We start from the raw sequence: 25,368 nt of genomic DNA, 5'->3' as shown, positions 1-25,368 counted from the left end.
GCTCAAACTGTAACCCACACAGGGAAGTTGAAATGTTAACGAGTCTACGTGTATACACATGTAAACATCAGCTGACCATGTTACTGTTACATGAAATAACTGTAGACTATTGGTAGCTTTGCTTTATGTTGCTTGTTTTTTTAAGTTTACTGGCTTTATAAGATTTTTATAAAAAATACCATCGATACTTTCCGCTTTAAACTAAGGCAGTCTAATTTTTGCGAAATGTTCTCTACGTTTCGGGCGATATCATCATGCCATTATTCATTAGAGAATGAGCAATGGATCTCATTCGCGTGCTGAATTCATGAGACTTAAGAATTCATATCTCTTCGATTACGGGTTCATCAGAGCTGAAAAAGACTATCAGTTTCCGCAAGTAGTATGCTGGCTTCACTTAAAACGTTTACAAAATTTGCTTTGAACTATTTAGAGAAACTGCTGAAAATCTTTTCCTGAGTGACCGAATAGGGTCCTAATATTCACTCTTTCGGATCAACTCCATCGCTCCAGATACGAATCTGCTCATTCTGTCTAAAAGCTAATTGCAGGTTGAGGTTCCAGTGGTGTCAGAAAATACTAATCTCAGCTACTACTCTATATGACGGGAATCGTGTAGCTAGTCAGATAAAGATAAATGGATCCGGCCGAAAAGTGTGTCGAAGAGGTCATAGCACTACAATATCTTAAGGAACAAAGTAGTTTACGTAAGTGATGTCGCTGAAGTCCGCCCCCTCAGGGGATTTTTAGGAACTGCTGTAAGGTCAACCTGGTAGAAAATAGTTAACACATGTATCGGAAATTGAGAAATGCAGAGAGTGTAGTCTTATCGAGGTCCTGTAACATAGATACCTTTGCGGACAGAACAACGTCATATGGGAATGGTTTATAAAGAATCTATCTCCTTTTGGTATGCTGAAGAACAAGACAGCCGCTCAAACTTACATTGCTGCTACAGTAGGACGAAAACTACCATCTCACAACCAAGAAAAATACCTAGCGGTGATTGGCAGGACATACTCTGCATTACTTAACCGTGAGCAGATAGAGCGATCGTATCCGGGCAATAAAGTACACACTGGACCCAGGCACAGTTACTTGTACTAAAGAAAGATGCTAAATATACGCAAAACTATATCTCAGCGCTGGAAATAATGTAAATGTGAAGTGGAAGAAAAAAACAAGATGAAGACATAGAAATCAGAAAGCTGCTATTGCAGTTTTTGTCCGGCTGGTTGCTGTGGTGGTTTCCTCGAACGAATTTGATGTTCTTGCCCCAGCTAATGCATGCAGTGTCTACAACGATATGCTGCCCGGGAAAACAAATGAAGCGTCTGAGGTGCCTGGTCACTTTCCTAAGTTAAGGTATCTTCTCCGTAACCCAGTGGCACCGATAACTAAGAGCAGCTATTCATTGAATCTGGGATGAGGACAGGGGTCCATGTTCTTCAACATTACATAGTGAACAGATAAAAACCAGAAGAGATTACTGAGAGAAACGTCGTCTCACAAACTGTGCTACTTGATGTGCACGTATATTATGTTGGTAGATTACTTACTTTTAATAAAATATTTTAAAGATGGCACGTCGTCTAGAAGAATGAAACACGGTCAGCGTTTGGTCCGTGAAGAAGGAAAAGGATGTGGTATCGTTTCCTGATCAGAATGTGCCCGAGTTTCCCGGATTAAATTCCAGGCCTCTCTGGGAAGCCTCCATGGGTGAAGGCATGTGACTCTTTGTTGCTCATCTGGGCAGTCCAGCGATGTGGACCATGTTTCAGTCTCATCGTTCTCCTACAGTCCTCGATACAAAGTACACAACACACGTCGTCACCACTCCTAACAGGCCTCGGGAGACCTAGTGGCATCGACCGACCGCCGTGTCATCAGCCGATAAACGTTACTGGATGCGGATACGGAGCATCAGCTGGCCCGGCTGTTGTCAGTTTTCGTGACCGGGACCGCTACTTATCAACCTCACAAGGGCTGAGTGCACCTCGCTTGCCAACAGCACTCGTCAGACCCGGAAAGTCAATCATCCGAGTGGTAGCCAAGCCCGAGAGCGCTCAATTTCTATGAAATTGTCTTACAACTTCTTTATTAAAGAAAGTGGCATTTTCAAGCTCAAGTCTACATATTTCTAGTGGACAATAAATGTGAAGTTAAACGAATATACTCTTCAGCTCAAAAGTAGGTACTCGTTAGTTATCTGGTCGGAACAATAAGGAGCTGGCCCTTCTAGGGAATTAAAACTATTGTTTCGGAGACAGCCATGTCTTTGTAGTCCCGAAACACATTACGTTAAATGAGTCACACATTTTGCACAACTGATGCGTGATGATCTCCGTACTGGAGTCATATCTGTTTGAGCAATAGTATATTTGGCATAGATCAGATAATAGGCAACTTATAGGCAAAGTGAAAAGCAGAGGTAGATTCCAATGCGATGTGTGACGGTGGTTACGATGGAGCACCAACCTCCAACTAACCCTATATTTTCTTCCATTGACGCAGTTTTAACTGTGGTGCGTGCTGTACTAAAAATGAAAGGTAATCTGTTCCAACATTTTTTTCTAAGCCCGTTTTAGATACTGTGAACTACAGGCTGTGGCAAAGCCACGACCCCGTAATATCCTTTCTTCCAGGAGTGCTAGTTCTACAAGGTTCGCAGGAGAGCTTCTGTGAAGTTTGGAAGGTAGGAGACGAGGTATTGGCGGAATTAAAGCTGTGAGGACGGGGCGTGAGTCGTGCTTGGGTAACTCAGATGGTAGAGCACTTGCCCGAGTTCGAGTCTCGGTCCGGCACACAGTTTTAATCTGCCAGGAAGTTACAGAATTCTATTTTAAAATATGGAATGTATTCGCAGTTGCGAATATGAACCACCTACAGCTGTACAATGAAATGACGACAATGAAGATTTGTACCCGACCGGGACTAGAACCCATAATTCCCTCTTTAGGCGAGCAGTCGCCTTAACAGCTTTGGCTATCCAAGCACGACCCACGATCAAAACCAAACTTCCAGATGTCGTCTTCCATGTGTCATACCTGTAGTCGTAAATCCCGTTAATGTTACTCCCGTACAGGGGAGATATTTTATTTGCAAGTCACAAACCCGGTATCGGCCGTTAAATACGAAGTTGCAGTGCCTGCGTTTTGAAGAAGTACGCTGCAATATCCCTTCGGACACATTTTAAGACGGTTTTATTATGTGCCACTTGCCGCAGACTGATATCCATAACAGATAGCCACATTTTCAATTTCCAAGTAAAAGTTCAATGTCACATTACTAAAATATGAGCTGCCTCAGCCACTAAATGTCAAGCTACCTAATAAGTCGCTAATTTTTATCGAAATAACTTTTCAGGAATAGCTTACACCACATAGATATTAAAAGTAACTGCTGTAATCACGAATTTGTACTGATAAAAACACACCACATTTGAGGTGAACAGTGGTCACATCAGAATAAACATTGCGCTTAGTTCTCATGCCGCCCACGTATTTACATGCTGACAGGTGGCTTTATGTATAGATTTGGCGATATTTTGGCAAAATCCAGCAGCGTTATGCGCTTAGTACAATGCACTTTACAAGCAATAGTTACTCAATGGAGACAGCTTCCAGCTCCCTATCAACAATCTGCTAGAATGAAGTTTAAACATGCACCTGTAATTAACAATTTAATTTGCAGATCTTGTTGCTTTTTTGTATAGCTCCTCATGAATTCAAAAGTAAGTACTGCTTAATTTACTATGTAGTCAGAACACTAAGGAGCCGGTACCCCCAGTGCAGTTCAGACTCGACTATTTATATCAATTTTAATTTGCGGCTGAACTGCTTATTTTTGCTCTTTAGTAAATTTAGTGAGTGGCGGAGCGCTCTCTACCATATTCGTTACCGTTTAATGACGGATAAACGTAAACAAACTCGCATAGCTGAAAGCAAACCTTGGCGTGCAAAGTTTGTTTGGGGAGGCATCGCTTACCTGTCTGGTGTGCGGTAGGGTGTAGCGCTGCGCTGCGTGGGCGTCTCAGAAGCGCATGCCGGGCCCGGGCGGGCTGCGAGCTTTGCGGTGCTGTGTGGACGGGACGAGCGCGGAGCTGCGGCTTGCAATACGGAGTGGTCGATGTGCGCTGCGCGGGAGGCGGGCGGCTACTGGCGTTGCCGGGCAGCGGGCGGCAGAGGGGGCCGGCTCCCCCACCACGACACTCCACACACGCGCTGCAGCCACCTGCACCGCGGCCGGCTGCACCGCACTGTAGTCTATATACAGGCTCTCTACACTGCAAGCGTACGTGGCCGCACCAACTTACTGGCCGACCGACCGACCGACCAATTTCGTGGCAAGCCTTCAGACGTCCCGATCGACTGCACTCAGCGATTGCTGTGTTCAAGTTCACTGTTTTATGTTCTGCGAGATCCCGCTTGGTTTAGACCCGCCAGGATACCCGAGAACGCTGACGCGCTGCTTCCTGGACTCGGGTAGGCGCGCCGGCCCCGGATCGAATCCACCCGGCGGATTAACGACCAGCCTGGATGTGGTTTTTAGGCGGTTTTCCACACCCCGCTAGGTGAGTACCGGGCTGGTCCCCAAGTTCCGCCTCAGTTACACGACTCGCCGACATCTGAACACGTTCGCACTCTTCCATGAGTTACACTAGACGCAGACAGCTGGGATGGCGGCAGGAAGGGCATCCGGCCATCCCTTCATCCTCACCTTGCCAAATACGTTCCTAACAATGCCGACCCTGCGTCGGTTCGGGACATGGCACCAGCGAAATAAAGAAAGATCCCGCTTGGTTTAAAACAGATACAATAACGCGGGGTTTGCCTTGCCTGTTTTTAGAGGTAACAAGAGCAAAAAGAGACGAGAGAAAGCTGTGAACATACAATGGCCTAAGCAAGGAAAGAAATTTACGCACGTTCTGTTACTTAAGGATCTGGGAGCTGATGGTTCAAATGGCTCTGAGCACTATGAGACTTAACATATGAAGTCATCAGTCCCCCTAGAACTTAGAACTACTTAAACCTAACTAACCTAAGGACATCACACACACAGCCATGCCCGAGGCAGGATTCGAACCTGCGACCGCAGCAGCAGCGCGGTTCCGGACTGAAGCGCCTAGAACCGCTCGGCCACCGCGGCCGACGGGAGCCGATTATATCCGTAATTATCTAAGAATTGATGAAACATGCATTTCTTAGCTTCTGAAAATCGTCAAAACATTCTTAACGAGAAAGAATACAGAAATGAGGGAGGCTGTAAGCTGCAAAGAGAGGCTGCTAGCTACGTTACAACTTCTAGCCACTAGCAGAAGTTAAGTGGACCTCGCTGTTACATCCCCACAGTTATTATCTAAAATCATTCCTGAAACCTGCAGTGTGATTTATAGTTGCTTGAGAAAATACATCCTAGTAAAGCAAAATAAATAAAACAAAACATGTCCATGTAAACTCATTTCAAATGAGGTGAAGAAATCCTAGAGGTGGTGGTGGCGCACATTATCTAATAAATACAACAGACATAAACGAAATGAAGTATTTAGCAACTGTAACTCGTCTGTAAAAACATTCATTTTGTAAGCAAAGCAACCTTTTATTGCTGCAATATATTTTATTTTTTCCAGGTGCGTTTCGTCTTTTGCTTTAAGGCATCTTCAGTGGACTTTAGAATGATACAGTTTTGTTTTGATATGCAATATTCGTAGATTATAAAACAGTTCATTTCTTCTCAAGTATATCAAAACAAAACTATGTCACTCTAGATTCCACTGAAGATACATTAAAATAAAATGCGAAACGCATCTGAAAGAAATAAAATACATTGCAGCGAGAAAAGGAGGTTTTTATTTACAAAACGAATATTTCAGTACTTGCCATGGATGATGGCCACGCAGACAAACTTACTGTCCCACACTTTGCTCTTCGTAACAGAAGGCTTGGATATGGACTGGACTTTTATAATACTTAAAACAATGAAGCAAGTATGTTTTGTGAATAAACATCAACTGACTGTCTACATTTCGGTTTTTAGGCTTTACTTCCGACACGCCTATGAAATTAAATCTAAGATATAATCTTTCAGTATTTCGGTTTTTAGATTTTATTTCCGATAGGTACCAGAAACGGAACTTAAAAATCGAAATACAGAAGGGCGAAGAACATTTACTCCAAAAAAAAATTATTCTATGTGCCACATAAAACATGACGGAAAGTTTAAAAGAATGAAACGAGTGCTTCATTTCTTGCATCTCTATCACTATACCCTCCAACGAAAACGTCTACAAGCTTTAAATTTCTTCAGAAACTCCGTCAAAATTTCGTCTTCGTGCTCTGTAGAACAGCATTTGGTCCAGCGCTGAGTGACAAAGGACGAACTTTTGTTGGGCGGTTGGCGCGACGGCGCTATACACGGTACAATTTGTTGGATGGGATGGATGGGTTGCGGATTGGCTGTCGGGTGGTCCTACCCGCCCGATACCTTGACAACGAAATTCGTCGGTCGTTCAAAACGCCTATATACGAGGGTCACTCCAAAAGAAATGCACACTATTTTTTTAAAATCCATTTTTATTCTACATGTTTTAAAGTTTTACAGTGTGTAGACACATCCTTTAGGAACTATATTTTCATTTCTCCACATAATTTCCATCCCTCTCAACTGCCTTACGCCATCATGGAACAAGCACCTGTATATCTGCACGGTAAAATTCTGGACCAACCTCTTGGAGCCACTGTTTGGCAGCGTGCACAACAGAGTCATCATCTTCAAACCTTTTTCTACGAAGAGAGCCTTTCGGTTTCCCAAAGAGATGATAGTCAAATGGAGCCAGGTCAGGACTGTAAGGTGGGTGTTTCAGAGTTGTCCATCCGAGTTTTGTGATCGCTTCCATGGTTTTTTGACTGACATGTGGCCGTGCATTGTCGTGCAAGAGCAAAACATCCTGCTTTTGCCGATGTGGCCACACACGACTCAGTCGAGCTTGAAGTTTCTTCAGTGTCGACACAATGCATCAGAATTTATGGTGATTCCACTTGGCATGATGTCCACAAGCAAGGGTCCTTCGGAATCGAAAAACACCGTAGCTATAATTTTTCTAGCAGAAGGTGTGGTTTTGAATTTTGTTTTTCTTGGGTGAATTTGCATGATGCCACTCCATTGATTACCTCTTCGTCTCTGGTGGAAAATGATGAAGCCATGTTTCATCACCTGTCACTATCCTTCCAAGAAATCCATCTCCACCATTCTCGTACTGTTCCAAAAGTTCGCTGCATACAGTTTTTCTTGTTTCTTTGTGATCTACCGTCAACATCCTGGGAACCCACCTGGCACAAACCTTTTGTAACGCCAACACTTTCTGTATTCTGCAAACACTTCCTTCCCATATCCCAACGTAGCGTGACAATTCGTTCACTGCGATGCGTCTGTCACCAATTCGTTAACTCTCTGCACATTGTCTGGAGTGTGTGCAGTACGAGGCCTGCCGCTGCGAGGACAATCCTCAATATTGCCGTGCCGGCTTTCCTCTCTGCACATTGTCTGGAGTGTGTGCAGTACGAGGCCTGCCGCTGCGAGGACAATCCTCAATATTGCCGTGCCGGCTTTCATCACGTAACCTGCTTGCCCACCGATTAACTGTACTGCGATCGACAGCAACATCTCCGTACACCTTTTTCAACCTCTTGTGGATGTTTCCCACTGTCTCGTTTTCACAGCACAGCAATTCTATGACGTCTCGTTGCTTCTGACGAACGTAAAGTGTAGCAGCCATCTTGAAGAGATGCTGTGACGGCGCCACTCACGGGAACAGGTTGAACTAAGTTTGAAAACAAGCGGGAAGGATGTATCTAAACACTGTAACACTTCCACACATGCAGAATGAAAACTGTATTTTTACAAAAATAGTGTGCATTTCTTTTGGAGTGATTCTTGTACGTCCAATTTGTTGGTCCATCGGTCGGTCGGTTGGTGGGTGTGTAGGATCCATAAGTACTGTGAACTCATAGTGTCGACTGCCGGCCGCGGTAGCGTGGAAAAAGGAAGTTGGCAGGTGTGAGTCTGCACGTGGGCAACCAGCAAACTGACCCCGTACATCTCTATTTACACCTGTCCTCATTCTACCGGCTACTGTCACCACAGGGCTTTACGGCTAAGACTGTTCTAGAGTCGGGCAGTCTGAGAAGTGAGAACTTCTCTAATCCAATAAGTCCTCGAGATATGTGGTAGGGCCCTACATACGCTCCGGTCGACCGACCAACAAACTGGGTGTGTATAGGCGTTTTGAGCGATCGGCCAACGAACAACCCTTGTCGGGATGATGGGCGGGTAGGATCATCTGAGAGCCGAGCCCCCTTCCTTGTTTTTGTTGTTATTATGGTCTTCAGTCCAGAGACTGGTTTGATGCAGCTCTCCATGCTACGCTATCCTGTGCAAGCTTCTTCATCCCCCAGTACTTACTGCAAGCTACATCATTCTGAATCTGTTTAGTGTATTCTTCTCTTGGTCTCCCTCTACGATTTTTACCCTCCACGCTGCCCTCCAATACTAAATTGGTGATCCCTTGATGCCTCAGAATATGCCCTACTAACCGATCCCTTCTTCTAGTTGAGATGCGCCACAAATTTCTCTTCTCTCCAATTCTATTCAATACCTCCTCACTAGTTATGTTCAAAAATGGTTCAAATGGCTCTGAGCACTATGGGACTTAACATCTGTGGTCATCAGTCCCCTAGAACTTAGAACTACTTAAACCTAACTAACCTAAGGACATCACACACATCCATGCCCGAGGCAGGATTCGAACCTGCGACCGTAGCAGTCCCGCGGTTCCGGACTGAGCGCCTAGAACCGCCAGACCACCACGCCCGGCTTAGTTATGTTATCTACCCATCATTCTTCTGTAGCACCACATTTCGAAAGCTTCTATTCTCGTCTTTTCTAAACTATTTACCGTCCACGTTACTTCCATACATGGCTACACTCCAAACAAATACTTTCAGAAACGACTTCCTGACACTTAAATCTATACTCGATGTTAACAAATTTCTCTTTTTCAGAAACGCTTTCCTCGCCATTGCCAGTCTACATTTTATATCCTCTCTACTTCGACCATCATTTGTTATTTTGATTCCAAATAGCAAAACTCATTTACTACTTTAAGCGTCTCATTTCCGAATCAAATCCCCTCAGCATCATCCGATTTAATTCGACTACATTCCATTATCCTCGTTTTGCTTTTGTTGATGCTCATCTTATATCCTTCTTTCAAGACACTGTCCATTCCGTTCAACTGCTCTTCCAAGTCCTTTGCTGTCTCTGACAGAATTACAATGTCATCGGCGAACCTCAAAGTTTTTATTTCTTCTCCACGGATTTTAATTCCTACTCCGAATTTTTCTTTTGTTTACTTTACTACTTGCTCAATATACAAATTGAATAACATTGGGGATAGGCTACAACCTTGTCTCACTCCATTCCCAACCACTGCTTCCCTTTCATGCCCCTCAACTCTTACAACTGCCATCTGCTTTGTATACAAATTGTAAATAGCCTTTCACTCCCTGTATTTTACCCCTGCCACCTACAGAATTTGAAAGAGAGTATTCCAATCAACATTGTCAAAAGCTTTCTCTAAGTCTACAAATGCGAGAAACGTAGGTATGCCTTTCCGTAATCTATTTTCTAAGATAAGTCGAAGGGTCAGTATTGCCTCACGTGTTCCAACATTTCTACAGAATCCAAATTAACGTTCCCCGAGGTCGGCTTCTACCAGTTTTTCCATTCGTCTGTAAAGAATTCGTGTCTCCCATTTCATCTTCATCTACATCCTCTTCCATTTCCATAATATTGCCCTCAAGTACATCGCCTTTGTATAGACCCTCTATATAGTCCTTCCACCTTTTTGCTTTCCCTTCTTTGCTTAGAACTGGGTTTCCATCTGCGCTCTTGATATTCATACAGGTGGTTCTCTTTTCTCAAAAGGTCTCTTTAATTTTCCTGTAGGCAGTATCTACTTACCCCTCGTGAGATAAGCCTCTACATCCTTACAATTGTTCCCTAGCCATTTTGCAATTCCTGTCGATCTCATTTTTGAGACGTTTGTTTTCCTTTACTGCATTTTTATATTTTCTCCTTTCATCAATTAAGTTCAATATTTCTTCTGTTACCCAAGGATTTCTACTAGCCCTCGTCTTTTTACCTACTTGATCCTCTGCTGCCTTCACTACTTCATCCCTCAAACCTACCCATTCTTCTTCTACTGTATTTCTTTCCCCCATTCCTGTCAATTGTTCCCTTATTCTCTCCCTGAAACTCTGTACAACCTCTGGTTCTTTAAGTTTATCCAGGTCCCATCTCCTTAAGTTCCCACCTTTTTGCAGTTTCTTCAGTTTTAATCTACAGGTCATAACCAATAGATTGTGGTCAGAGTCCACATCTGCCCCTGGAAATGTCTTACAATTTAAAACCTGGTTCCTAAATCTCTGTCTTACCATTATATAATCTATCTGATACCTTTTAGTGTCTCCAGGGTTCTTCCATGTATACAACCTTCTATCATGATTCTTAAACCAAGTGTTAGCTATGATTAAGTTGTGCTCTGTGCAAAATTCTACCAGGCGGCTTCCTCTTTCATTTCTTAGCCCCAATCCATATTCACCTACTACGTTTCCTTCTCTCCCTTTTCCTACACTGGAATTCCAGTCACCCATGACTATTAAATTTTCGTCTCCCTTCACTGTCTGAATAATTTCTTTTATTTCATCATACATTTCTTCAATTTCTTCGTCATCTGCAGAGCTAGTTGGCATATAAACCTGTACTACTGTAGTAGGTGTGGGCTTCGTATCTATCTTGGCCACAATAATGCGTTCACTATGCTGTTTGTAGTAGCTTACCCGCATTCCTGTTTTCCTATTCATTATTAAACCTACTGCTGCATTACCCCTATTTGATTTTGTATTTATAGCACTGTATTCACCTGACCAGAAGTCTTGTTCGTCCTGCCACCGAACTTCACTAATTCCCACTATATCTAACTTTAACCTATCCATTTCCCTTTTTAAGTTTTCTAACCTACCTACCCGATAAGGGATCTGACATTCCACGCTCCGATCCGTAGATCTGTTTTCTTTCTCCTGATAACAACGTCCTCCTGAGTAGTCCCCGGCCGGAGATCCGAATGGGGGACTATTTTACCTCCGGAATATTTTACCCAAGAGGACTCCATCATCATTTAACCATACAGTAAAGCTGCAAGCCCTCGGGAAAAATTACGGCTGTAGTTTCCCCTTACTTTGAGCCGTTCGCAGTACCAGCACAGTGAGGCCGTTTTGGTTAGTGTTACAAGGCCAGATCAGTCAATCAACCAGACTGTTGCCTACAACTACTGAAAAGGCTGCTGCTCCTCTTCAGGAACCACGCGTTTGTCTGGCCTCTAAACAGATACCCCTCCATTTTGGTTGCACCTACGGTACGGCTATCTGTATCGCTGAGGCACGCAAGCCTCCCCACCAACGGCAAGGTCCATGGTTCATGGGGAGGGGGGCCTTCCCCACTAAACCCAACAATCTGTGCGGTGTGTAGCGCTGTCGAGCCAAGCTCCCGACAAAAGTGCGTCTTTTGTGTCTTTTGTCACTGCGTGCGGGATTAAATGCCGTTCTGATATAAAAGACAGGGTGCGAGGCCAACGCAACTGTAAGGAAAGAGTTTCTGGAGAAATTTAAAGACTGCAGATGTTCGCGGGACACGTCATACGAGGAGTAGAGCAATATAAATGCACGAAATGAAGCACTTTTTTCATGTTTCAAACGAATCAATAGTGGTTTCGGTGGAACTTGGAGAGAATAAAAGTCTGTCGACCTTCTATATGTCTGTTTTTGGGTTTTATTTCACATTCTTATCGGAAATGAAATGTAAAAATCAATATATCGAGATTCAATGGATGTTTATTCTTAAAATATACTTGCTTCATTGCTATAAGTACTAAAAGAAGTCCATCCTTCATCCAAGCCCTCTGCTATGAAGAGCAAAGTGTGGGATTTTTTTCACAGGTCTAACCGCTGCTAAGTGCTTCATTTCTTTTGTTGTATATATTGGATGATGTGCCCACCGCCGTACATAGGCTTTCTTGTTCGAATGTGAAATGAGTTTCTTAAACTTGGAGGTCATCTTTTATGCTATGTATATGAATGAATTAATAACGTTTACGTTAGTGTCTTTTGTTTTATTTATTTTGTTTTAGCATGCTGTATTGCCTCAGTCAACTATAAATAACGTTGCAGGTTTCAAGGATCATTTTAGTTAATAGTTGTGGGTATACAACAGCATTGAATTTGAGGTCGACTTAACTTCTGCCAGATGCTAGAAATCTAAACTAACAGCCTCTCTTCCCAGACGACAACCTCCCTCATGACTGCATTCTTTTCGTTAAGAATGATTTGACAACGTTCAGCAGCTCCGGGGTGCATGTTTCATCCATTTTTCAAAAACTAAGATCCCAGCTGCTTAAGTAACAGAACGTGGGTGAATTTCTTTACTTGCATTAAGCACTTCTTTTTCCAAAGCTGTCTCTCGACTTATTTTTGGCCTTCTCATCTGGAAAACAGCCAAGGCAAACACCCGTTTTTGTTTCTTTGTGAAACAAAGCGCTACGTCGTAGAACATAATCAAAATGAACTTAAGAAAACATATCATGGCAACATGGTGGCGCTGTAATCGCTGAGTGCAGTCGGATGAGACATGTGTAGGCCGCCATGAATTTGATCGGTCGGTCGGTTGGTCGGTCGGTTGGCAGATAAACTGGTGCGTTTGTAGGGGCCTTTAGTTTTCGAACAACTAATCCGAGAGCTGAACCTGCCGCTTCACGTCGTGGATCGGGTTGTGCCAGAGACGGGAACAACCACTGTTGGTAGTTCTCTTGAAAATTCTCGACTCTCTGACGTGAATTTGTGTCCGTTTGTTTCCAGCTGCCTGTTACTATGGTGTTACCCGCCTGGTTAGCCGTGCGCTCTAACGCTTTGCTATCCGGGCGGGAAGGCGTGCCCGTCCCCGGCACGAATCCGCCCGACGGATTAGTGTCGAGGTCTCGTGTGCCGGCCAGCCTGTGGATGGTTTTTAAGGCGGTTTTCCATCTGCCTCGGCGAATGCGAGCTGGTTCCCCTTATTCCGCCTCAGTTACACTATGTCGGCGATTGCTGGCAAACACTTTCTCCACGTACGCTTACACCATAATTACGCCACCAAGCAAACATAGGGGTTACACTCATCTGGTGTGAGATGTTCCCGGGGAGGTCCACTGGTGTCCGAACGGCACAAAAACCCTGGGTTCGGTGTGGGGCGGCGGTGGGGTGAGTGGACTGCTGTTGTGGTGTCGTGTACCATTGCGCGCTACGGCGGGGGCGAAGCCTCTCCGTCGTTTCTAGGTCCCCAGTTCCATACAGTACAATACAAATACTATGGTATTTCGGACAATAGTTTTCACGTCTTGGTCTCTTCTTATACAAAGGAAACTTTACGTTGACAGTTGTATTTAAAAAGCAGTAGTACCGCCATAACATCCGTACTGTATATTAGCATTTAGATGACCCGGTATAATTTCGCTAAGAGTTGTTACAGTAATTTTCAAAAACGGTTGTGTAAGCAATAGAGAGTAAAATAATTTGAGAACAAGTGCTGTACAATATATTGGCATTGCTTAAGTTTGAATTTAAGCGTAGAGTTAAATTGTCAGTTCTGAGATGTTGCTCTATAATGTGAGAAAGACGCTTTTTTTTTTTTACCAAACTGTATCTTTAAAATCGCATCTGAAACACGGCACAGCCAAAAATATCTCACATAGCTCTGCTTCATTTACGTAAGACAATTTTCTTTGAAGGTGCAGCAAACGATACGATATCCCAAAGTATGAAAGCAGGCCCGCTATAGCTGTCATTTCTTTTCAGTCTTCGTGCTGATTTGAAGCGACCAGCCACGGCTTCCTTTCCTACGCCAACACATTCATCTCAGAGTAGCACCTACACCCAATGTCAAAAAAAAAAAAAATCAAATGGATCTGAGCACTATGGGACTTAACATCTATGGTCATCAGTCCCCTAGAACTTAGAACTACTTAAACCTAAGGACAGCACACAGCACCCAGTCATCATGAGGCAGAGAAAATCCCTCACCCCGCCGGGAACACCCAATGTCCTCGAAGATTTGTAGGACATATCCCAGTCTATGTCTTTCTATACAGTTTTTGCTCTCTATCGCTTTCTTTAGTACCGTGGAAGTTACTCCTTGATGTCTCGTGTTCTACTTTCCTGTTTGTCAGTGTTTTGAACATATTTCTTTCCTTGTCCATTCTATGGCGAATAGGTCTACACAATTTTCAGCATTCGTCTGCAGTAACTCATCTTTCTCTTCCATTTTTCCCACATTTCGTTATTTTCTTCCATACAGTTCTATGCTACAGACGTACGTTCTCCCCTTAAGTTAAGGTTGATGTTGATACTACTAGATTTCTATTTCCTGTGCTATTCTGCTTCTTATATCGTTTCGACTTCGTTTATCATGCGTTATTTTACTTCCAAGGTATGAGAGTGCGTTCTCGTAGCCTACCATGCCCCAAATTTTTATGTTGAGTTTACCGCAAATCTTATTTCTGTTACTCTTCACTTCTTTCGTGTTTCTTTAGTTTACTGTCAGGTGCTATTATGTCTTATTAGACTGTTTATTCCATTCAACAGGCCTTGTAAAATGTAAGTGTCGTATGGCATTGTTGAGTGAAATATTCAACGGGTTGGGTTCAGACCCTTGACCGATAGTGTGTTCTTCCTCCATGCATATGAGTCCGTTTCATTGCGGATGTGTGACAGTCGTGTCTTATGCTTAACGTATCCATCCGACGGGGAGACCTGCATCAACAGTGCCACATGCTCTCACTTCATGATGTACTGCGCAAAGGTTTAATCCGGGACTTTGAAGGAAAGACTGGGGACCAGGAAATTTTCGCGACCACCTCTCCTCCTCTCACCAGTCAAATACTGGAAATGAAAATGTCGTCCAACACCAGGATTCGAATCAGCTTAGTTCCGAGTTAAGCGCCACAGCACAGGCTTGCGTCAGCGACCTAGGTTACGACGCCGAGTAACGGGTCTTGTAATTCTTCCACACTTTCACTGTTCGATACCAGTGTCAGCAGCGAATATCGTCTTTGAGATCTTTCCACCCTAAATCTTTATCCCGCTCCTGGATCTTCCTTTTTGCTGTCATTATTCCATTGATGTGACGGTTGGGCAATGAGAAACTAGAGCTAATACAGAGGCTTACCGACAATCATTCTTCCACGCACTATTCGCGAGTGAAACAGCGAATGGGGGACCAGTTAGTGGTACCGGACGTTCCCAACACCACACACCGCCAGCTGACTTGTGGAGTACTGATCTAGATGTAGATGTAGAAAGACTGCTTTCTTAGCTCACTCCCTTTCTAATCCGGGCACTTTCCTCTTGGCCGTCCATTATTATTGTTTCCTCTTGGTTCTTGTACGTATTGTATATCAGCAGTCTTTCCCCATAGCTTAAAACTTTTTTTTTAAGATTTAGAAACATCTTCACCCATTTTACCTCGTCGAACGATTTTATAGGTCAACGTATTAGATGAAAGTTTCTTGATTTTTCTTAAGTCTTGCTTTCATTATTAAGCGGAAAGCTAGAACTGCTACCCCGGTGCCCTGACCTTTCTTAAAGCCAAACTAACGGATGATCAGTTTTCCTTCTGCTCTGTATTATTCTCGTCAGTAATTTGGATGCATGAGATGTTAAGCTGATCGTGCCATAGTTCTCTCATTTATCCGCTTTTGATATTTTCTTGATTGTGTGGATCATATTCCTCAGAAATCCGATGGTATGTTTCCAGTCTCATACATTTTACATACTGACTTGAATAATCGTTTTGTTGTCACTTCTCCTCTAAGACTTTTTTTAAATTCGGAAGAAATGTTACCTATGCCTTCTGTCTTCTTTGCTAGAGTGTCTACCAAAGCTATGTTAAAAATCTGACACCAATATTGAAACTCCTATGCATTCTAAAGCGACGTCCATTTCCTCTTCCGTCAGCAGATAGTACCTCCCTCGTCTCCCCTCTCCACTCCCCCTCCTCTCCAATCCACACCACGCCGTCCGCACATGCAGAAGCCTTCAATGTGCTTTTTCGCTCTCCCCTATGCATTTAAAAGCCAAATTCCTCTCCACTCCCATTGCTGACGCCTGTGCATTTAATTTGACCAAACGTTATTTTTATTTTTTTGTACGGTGAATCTTTCTTAATTTCTTTACATTTTTCCTGGAGCCATTTAACATTCGATTTTCTGGTCTTACTATCGATTTTATTCCGACGTGACTTATTTTGCTGTATTCCTTCTTTTTACTGTATATTTTTGTATATCCGGCTTTCGTCGATGTGTTGAAGTTTTTCTTCTGTTACCGAAAATTTCTTCGCAGTTTTCTTCGTTGTAGCTACGTATTGAAAGGTCTCTGTTGGATTCCTTTCATGTTTAATTTCTTAAATCTGTTGCCATTTATGGAATAAATTCCTCTTCTAAATGTACTGTGGCGTTTCTGACTATCTGGGAGGAGACTGAGCAGTGGAACGTGTTACTTTTACACATAAACAAGAACGATCTGTCACACTACTACACTTTAAAGCACAGTTTATATGTAATTCTTATATGTAATTCATGTCACACAGTCTCATACGGAACCTACATCCGCTTTCTTTTATATACTGTATATGATAAGATACTGTCATCCCCCTTCCCTTTTGTGTGAGAGGATGAATGAGCATATGTATTTCTAGTTGCATGCTTGAGGGTAGCAGACAAGGCTGTCTGCTAGAGAACAGTAGGACCAACGTCGGAACAGATAGCTACGCTTCCTAAAAGCAAAGAGGTTTCTATCCTTAGTATGGTCCTGTCCGTCCGTTGTCATGTTGGTATAGGAAGCTGCCCCTCTGGCCACTTCCGTTGGTCTTTGTGAGCCACCCTCAGGAAGCACGCTCGAGAGTAGGGCAGTTGCAGTGTGGCCGTGGCGAGCGTCTGAAGTGGTAAGATCTCCGGCTAAGCGCGTGTCTGTTAAGTCCGTAGGACAATGGATTTCTTAAGTTCAGCCAAACTGAAAATTTAATCACCTTTATTTCGGGTTTAGGTCTAAAATATCCGATGTTATCTTAAATTGCAGCGCAGTGTAATTATCATGTGAAGTTCAGATTATTTTCCGGTAGTTGCTTTGTTACTACTTTGTGAGTAAAGTGGAACCACGTGTAGATCAGTAACTCTAACTAAGTTCATCAATCTTAAATCCGAATGTGCGTGAGATTATAACGTCTCGTCTAGAGAATATTTTTTTAATATAGCAACTTTTCTTTATGCTTTTCTTTATGTTCAACCCACGTGGGGTGTACTTTGCGAGACCAGTACCACGTGCTTATATAACTGTTTGACCCATCAGGTTAATAGTAAGACGTTAGTAACCAGTTCAAGGTTTTTCTTTTGTCAATTGCTTTTCGATCTAATTTATTTTAATTATCAAAATTATTGTGGAGTTGTACGCTTTGTGTAAACCAAGTTGACCACGTGAAGCATGTGGTGTAATCATCAAAGTAGCCCTCAGCTATTCTTTTTGCGAAGTCTTCACAAAGAGTTAATATGAATTTAGTATACCAGTGTGTGGTAATTACATGACGGACAGGATTGTGGTATGAACGTAATTTCTTTGGGTAAAAACTGAATCAGTTGGTTGTGGTTAATTTCTTCTTGTTTATGTTTCAATGTTCTTTGTGTGTTATTTTATGAATGCAGTGTTGTGTGCAATCTCCCAATCTTGGCTCCATATTTTATGTGTTCCGTAAGATTACAATCTCACATTTTTTTTAATCGTAAATAAGGCACCAGCTCAGTTATAACTCACGTATAATATGCTGAAATTTCAAGGAACAACCTTAAAATAAATTTCCAAATATAAACTGATTTCTTTCTTTTTATTTAAAGTCTCCTTTATATATATATATATATATATATATATATATATATATATATATTACCGGTTTTGTATGACTATTAAAAGATTATCATTAATGTTAGTCTGCTTGGTAAACCTAGACTAAATATCTGATGAAACAGTTGCCCAGTAATCCACGGTTAACGTCCCCAGACAGATCACGGCTTTTAACCCACTTTCATTGTCAATTAGCACCGATAACAGCATACCAAATTAAAGTAACAATATTACACATGGCGACCCTGTTCTGTGATTCCGCTAGACTCTGGAATCTCTGAAACGTTAGATTGCGAGCGTGTTATAATCTTAATTTTTTTCCTACAGCGCTCAAACAACTTCTGTGTTGTTTCCGAGCAGACTTTTAAAAGATTCACGGCGTTGTTGATCGGCGTTGCGTTGTTTGTCTTGTTTTGTTTTTTATACTTGTGTGTTTTATATGTCTGTGTGTTTTTTATTCTCGCTTGTAAATTCCACTGTTTCGATCTAAGATAAAAATTTGTTTTGCGTGTGAAAAAGTGCGTACTAGGTTGGGTATCTTTCGTGTGACTGTCGTAATTTTTGTGGGACACATTTATTTTGATTAGTGTGTCGCATACCGGTTATAAATTGCACTAATGCAGACACGTAACCAAACTAAAAGTAAGCGGTCCGACAACCTAAGCAACATGGACCAAGGGGATAATTTAATTTCGAATGTTAACGCGTCGGGCGGTTCCGAAAATGCAAGGGGGAATACTTCAGACGAAATGCAAGACAGGACGAACGGGCTCACATCAGAGCCACAAATTAATTTGCCTTCAACTAACCAAATTGATTTGGCAGAACTCATGAAAGCCTTATTGCAACAAAATAAAGAATCATTTGAAAAGTTGTTCCGAGAACAAAAAGAATCATCCGAAAAATCGATCCGCGAGCTAGGCGAACAAATGACACATAAATCTGAAAAATCGATCCGAGAGCTAGGCGAACAAATAGACGAAAAACTAATCCAGCAGACAAATAAAGTCGACAAGTCGATGCAGAGAGTGTCCGATGATATCTCACAAAGAATAAACCATCTGGCAAGTGAGATAAAAAGTGATATTATGAAAGAATTAGGCCGTACATTTGAACAAATCGATGATCGTCTGCAAGCTTTAGAACAGAGCAAGCGGAGGGGCGATGCCGAATCTAAAGAAAGCGAAGAACGGCTACTTAGGAATTTCCAAGAGCTGAGGGAAGAATGCCAAAGGGAACACCAGCAGTTACTCTCGAGGGTCCAAGAGGCGGAAACGCATTGTCCCACGTCCGTTAGCAACACAATAGCGGACAACAGTTTAGCGATCCACGCGTTGGAACAGCAAATAGAACAATTGAAGCAGACTGGGGCGGAGGACAAGAGACCAATTGATGATAAGATTGCGGCATTAGCGGACACTGTAGGCAGGATGAAGCTGACGGAAAGCGAGAACAATACTACACCGGTAGCGGCCGCAGAGACCGAAGAAGTGCGTTCGCTTCTTAGATTTCAGAAGGGACAGTTTGAAGTGAACAGACAACACAAAGCTGTAACAGGCGAATTACAAGAACGCGTGGCGCATCTGGAAAACCGCATGGCGTGTGATTCCGAACTCGCCAATAGCACTAAAAATAGCCATACGAACAGTGCAGAGAGGGACTCCGGCCACGAGGGAGATTTTGACGACAGGGAAGAATGTAATTTAAGGGGCAGACATGAGAGAAACAGAAACATTCAAGGGCCTCGCCAGGAGGAAATGCGGGGATTTGATTTCAAACATTTCCTTACGGTAAGAAAGTTTGAGATATTCCGAAATTCGCAAAAAGGAATACATCCACGTGCATGGCTCGAGCAATTTGAGTTTTGTCTTCCCCACGACCGGGCAAGTTCACATAAGATAGAATATATGTGTGGCTATTTGGAAGGCGAACCGGCGATGCGCATGAGGTCGGCAGCGCGTCACTGCAACTCCACTCGGGAGTTTCGACAAGCCTTTCTGTCCGCCTATTGGTCGGAAGCGGCACAAGATAGGGTCAAACATGGCATAATTATGCTGCCAAATTTGAACCAGTCTGGTTTCGGCAGCCCTGCACGCCTATTCGACCACATGCTGCAGGCAAATCAATTTTTATACGACCCATACGGGCCTGCGGAACTAATTAGGATATGCATCACCAAATTGCCGATGCACTTGCGGCACGTCATTCTTGCGGGACGATGCAAAGAGGACGTGGAAACGTTTAAGACGCTTCTCCAAGAGTTGGAATACAATACAGGAGAATGCCCGCCTAATCAGGCACAAAGTTATTATGGGGCACAGCAGCGCGACCGCAGTCGTGGCCGTATTACTAATCAACGGCGTGACTGGGGTGACAGTCGCGAACACAGGTGGAACAACAGAAATGATCGAGGACGTGGACAAGATCGTGAACGCTACAGGTACGGCAACCAGAATCGATACTACGGTGAACACCATGGGAATAGGATTGTAGGCGGAGCACCACATGATGTTGAAATTCGGCCGGCCAACCCTAGACATAATCCAGCAAATGGAAATGGACAAAACCGGCAATGACAAATGATCAGCGCAGAAGGCGCCCAATCGGAACAATTGAGCGACATGGCAAATGAGTACATAGGGTATATAGAGAGGACAGTGAGGAGTAGAGAGGATGGAGAGGAGAAACAATTGATTAGTTTACATTTGTGATAAATGCTTTTTGAATAACATGTTGATAAAAATTAATGATAAAGATGTTTCTATGTGATGGATTGAAGTGATGTTTTAATTTTTTTTCTCTCCTTGTGCAATTAGGATTTAGTTTGATTCAAACGAGAAGATAAAAGGTTTCTTTGTGAACGAGTAAAATGCTGTTTATGTTTTTTTTGTGTGTAAATTGAAAAGAGTCGCTCCTGAAGAAAGCAAGATCGTTGCTGAATTAGTGCATAAACTCAGGGGAATATCCGATCTGTGGGTATTATGGGTCTGGCAAACCCAGGTCCCCAGCTGTTAGTAGCCTTGTTTCCGATTTTCTGCTTTCAGTGCTACTATCTATCTATTACTATTCTATATCTGACAGTATAAATGAGGATCTCTTACTATAGTATGCGTGCTGTATGAATATTTTAAGATAGGAGAACTCTGAGAAAGGAATGAGTAAGTTTGGAATCTTGAAAACAGGATGCGATAATACGATTGTTGAACCATTGGCTTCCAATATGCGATGATATGTTAATATTGATGATATATGTCTTTTTTTTGTTCTTTATAGCTGAGTACGTAAAGTGCTGTCTGTGGATTTCGTAAGTATATTGATTCCCTTCAAGGTGAAAGAAGAATTGTGGTTTGTGTAATTTACGTGGCTCTGAAATATTATTGTGGTAGTCAAATACGAGCAGCTTTTCAGCAAATGGAGAATGGAACGGAAATATGGATCCTTTTTGTAGTCTTGATTGATGTTGAGCCAAAGCCTAAAAAAAAAAATTATTCTGCGTTAATACTTGTCCTAGAAAAGCGACGTTTATGTGTTTTGCTGATGCTGTGAGCATTACAGCTTACTGTTTTCGCTGGTGCGGGATGCACTGCAGCCTATATGATTTGTACTGAGGAAATTTCCCTCTTGAAGGTAGAGGATGATTAAATAATTTTGATTATGGGAACGAAGGTAAGCTTGGTTTAAGGTAATAAGGATAAAGCAAAACATTTGTCATTTAAACTACAGGAGGATTCGGATCTTTTGTGTCTGTTGTAAGTTCAATATGTTAAGATGATACTGTTTTACAGAATAGAGGTGACCACAATTTTGCCATTCATGAGAAATGAATCCAGAATAACCACCACAGGCGAAATAACTGATTTCGAAGCGAAAGGTAACGTAAAGAAGGAACGAAATCGCAGCAAAATGGGTAAGAAAATGTAATATAACCTGTGTAATGCAAATATTTTTAACCTTCTCAGAGTCATCTGCGTGATTAATTGTTGTGATAACGTAATTTTAGGTGAAATTTTCTTACTGTTTTATGTGTGAATATATGAGTATGATAAATGTATAATTGCGAGTCTCTTTTCAGGTGTGCGAACTGGTATAAATGTTTTGGCGTGTAAATAACCATTGTTCTTTTTAATGTGTATGTTTAAGGAAAGTTCTCCATATTTATCATGTGACAAGACGTATGCCGCGAGCGTCAAGAAGAGGACGAATTAGAACAATGTTGTAGTGGTATATACACAGTGTTGAAATAGCATTGAAGTAGCTTATTGGGTTAACTAGTAGTGGATAGAAGTAGAATATTGAGTAATGCATGTTTATGGGTAGTTAGTTTGTAGAATAGACAACAGGTGTGCATGTATGTGTGTGTAAATAACATGTGAACCCTATGCTGTCCTGACCTATACTTGCACAAGGCATAATCCTATTCATTTTAGTGAATTAATAAATAGCATTTGATTTATTAAAACGTAAGTGAACCACATTAGTGATGTGGATTTAAATATTATATTGTCAGTTCATTTAATTTTTATTTTTATACTGTCAAGTCATTTCACTTTTATTTTTTTTACATTGTCAAGTCATTTAAATTTTAGTTTGTCGATTCATCTAATTTTTTATTTAAAAAAAAATATATTAAGTCTCACTTTGTTCTTAAAAATTGTGAAAGACAATACTAAGTGGTATTATGTATGACATTGTGTAATCACATAAGGATGATGAAAAATTTCTGTGAATGCAGTTGAGAACGTGAAAGCGAACCGGCAAAACTCTTAAGAGACAGCGGGAGCAGCCGGACTAGTTGTAAACTGGCGGGTTTCCCAGCAGGACACGCTGTCAGCCAGGCCACTTTGGGAGCGCGGCCGACAACAAAAGAAGGTACGCGGCAAACACTTTCCCTTGTACCTGGAGCTAATGGGCGGCCGCCCCGGGCGACCCTTCCTCGAGGCGATGAACTGAGATGGGCGAGCGGTCCACCGTGCGGAAATCCATCTGCTGGCAACGCACCACACGCACGCGACCGTGACGAGACGGCCGCGGTGAAACAACACAAGGGGCGTGGAGCCTTTTGACAGGTACTGCCCAGAGAAACTTGCAGACTTCAACGACGCCTATCGACATTTCCTGATGGATGCCTACTGTCAAGCGACAGTAAATCATGGTTCGATGTTCTCTGGTCGCTAAGGGTGGCACAAAAGAAGAGCCATTAAGTGTCATCCTTGCCCAGGAATATCAACCTGGCATGTCAAACGAGGATACCGCACGAATTTGACAACACAAACATGGAACCAAATCGAGATGACGTGACACGGGAGAAACTTCATGAGAGGGCAGAGACGGCGGGATCGCACGCAACAGATGGACAGAAAAATCCCTACTGACAGCTGCGGCGACGAACCCCCCCTCTTTCCCCTATATTGTGCCCCGGAACAGTGGAAGTACTGAGTGTGTCAGTGAACAGTGATTATACGGTTCTTAGTCCAGTGCATATACGTGTGTTTCTGTCAGAGAAACTCTGACTCGTGTGTTTTGCAGGAGTTCGATTTATTGGTGTTTATTAGACTGACTCTTGTATTTTGCAGGTGTTCTATTTATCTTTTTTAGACTTTGACTCTTGTATTTTGCAGGTGTTTTATTTATAGGTGTCTTTTTTGTTTTAGATGTTGACTATTGTACTGTTTTATTTATCAATGTTTGTTTTTGTGTGATGTATTAGATTTGTGATATTTTGTTTTGTAAATTCATTGCTGTGGCATTGCTTCGTTTATCAGTCAGATAGCTTTTTATTCTCATTGAACTGTGATCGATTAGCCTTTGCATGGGGCATATTTACTGTGAGGAACCCCTTAAGGGTAACAATCACATAATTATTGTAGTTTCAGTATAATGACACAGTGCTCATTGTTTGCTAGCTAATTGAAATATAGTAGAGTGATTAAATGAGTGCCAAATAGTTATTTTAATTTTACAAATTATTAGTTTTATACGATATAGAATTTTTTTGCGATAACCACTTTGTAAAACATGTTTTTTCTCTTATCATTTTGTTGCTTTTGCAGATTGTGCACTGTTATGTTCTGTTTTTTAATACCGATGTTATTTGAGGTTCTTTTTTTAATTGCTGTGGCACCTTCGCTATTTTCATAAATTTTGCTTGTTAATAAACAGTCATAAATTTTCCTGTGATCAGTTGGCTCTTGCAATGAGCAAATACTGGTGAACTCCATAAGGGTAACAACCAGAAATTGTTTTCATATTAATGACACAGGAACCATTGATTTTACTTGCTGACCGAATTAGGTCTACACTACCTTTTAAATAGGTGTCAAGGATTGTGTTCTTTTTTTTCTGTTTGAAATTGGTAGATTCTAAAGATGTGTTGAAATTATTGTGTTTTAGCAAGTAGCTGGTGTCCTTTTGCCTTTTCTTTTACACTTTTGTTTTAAGTAGGGTGTGAGAAGCCTGCTTGGGAATGTCCTAGCATGGCCAGAAAATTCCCTGCACAGTCATTTCCTGGAGCGTTGGGGTTATGAAAGGTCTCTGTTGGATTCCTTTCATGTTTAATTTCTTAAATCTGTTGCCATTTATGGAATAAATTCCTCTTCTAAATGTACTGTGGCGTTTCTGACTATCTGGGAGGAGACTGAGCAGTGGAACGTGTTACTTTTACACATAAACAAGAACGATCTGTCACACTACTACACTTTAAAGCACAGTTTATATGTAATTCTTATATGTAATTCATGTCACACAGTCTCATACGGAACCTACATCCGCTTTCTTTTATATACTGTATATGATAAGATACTGTCATCCCCCTTCCCTTTTGTGTGAGAGGATGAATGAGCATATGTATTTCTAGTTGCATGCTTGAGGGTAGCAGACAAGGCTGTCTGCTAGAGAACAGTAGGACCAACGTCGGAACAGATAGCTACGCTTCCTAAAAGCAAAGAGGTTTCTATCCTTAGTATGGTCCTGTCCGTCCGTTGTCATGTTGGTATAGGAAGCTGCCCCTCTGGCCACTTCCGTTGGTCTTTGTGAGCCACCCTCAGGAAGCACGCTCGAGAGTAGGGCAGTTGCAGTGTGGCCGTGGCGAGCGTCTGAAGTGGTAAGATCTCCGGCTAAGCGCGTGTCTGTTAAGTCCGTAGGACAATGGATTTCTTAAGTTCAGCCAAACTGAAAATTTAATCACCTTTATTTCGGGTTTAGGTCTAAAATATCCGATGTTATCTTAAATTGCAGCGCAGTGTAATTATCGTGTGAAGTTCAGATTATTTTCTGGTAGTTGCTTTGTTACTACTTTGTGAGTAAAGTGGAACCACGTGTTGATCAGTAACTCTAA

At 42.2% G+C, this 25,368-nt stretch overlaps 1 protein-coding gene across 1 annotated transcript in view; it reads right to left on the bottom strand.

The window, feature by feature from the left end:
* Window positions 1-4,163, bottom strand: part of LOC126187612 (serine/arginine repetitive matrix protein 1-like) — a 459,987-nt gene extending 455,824 nt beyond the window's left edge. Inside the window, exon 1 of the mRNA XM_049928804.1 lies at window positions 3,988-4,163. The gene's annotated coding sequence lies outside the window, so the exon portion shown is untranslated. The remainder of the gene's footprint in view (window positions 1-3,987) is intronic.
* Between the last annotated feature and the right edge of the window lie 21,205 nt (window positions 4,164-25,368).

Source organism: Schistocerca cancellata, chromosome 5 (assembly GCF_023864275.1).
Source record: "Schistocerca cancellata isolate TAMUIC-IGC-003103 chromosome 5, iqSchCanc2.1, whole genome shotgun sequence".
Lineage (NCBI taxonomy): Eukaryota > Metazoa > Arthropoda > Insecta > Orthoptera > Acrididae > Schistocerca > Schistocerca cancellata.
Note: the sequence above shows the minus strand (reverse complement) of the source record. Positions and strands in the feature narration are given on the sequence as shown.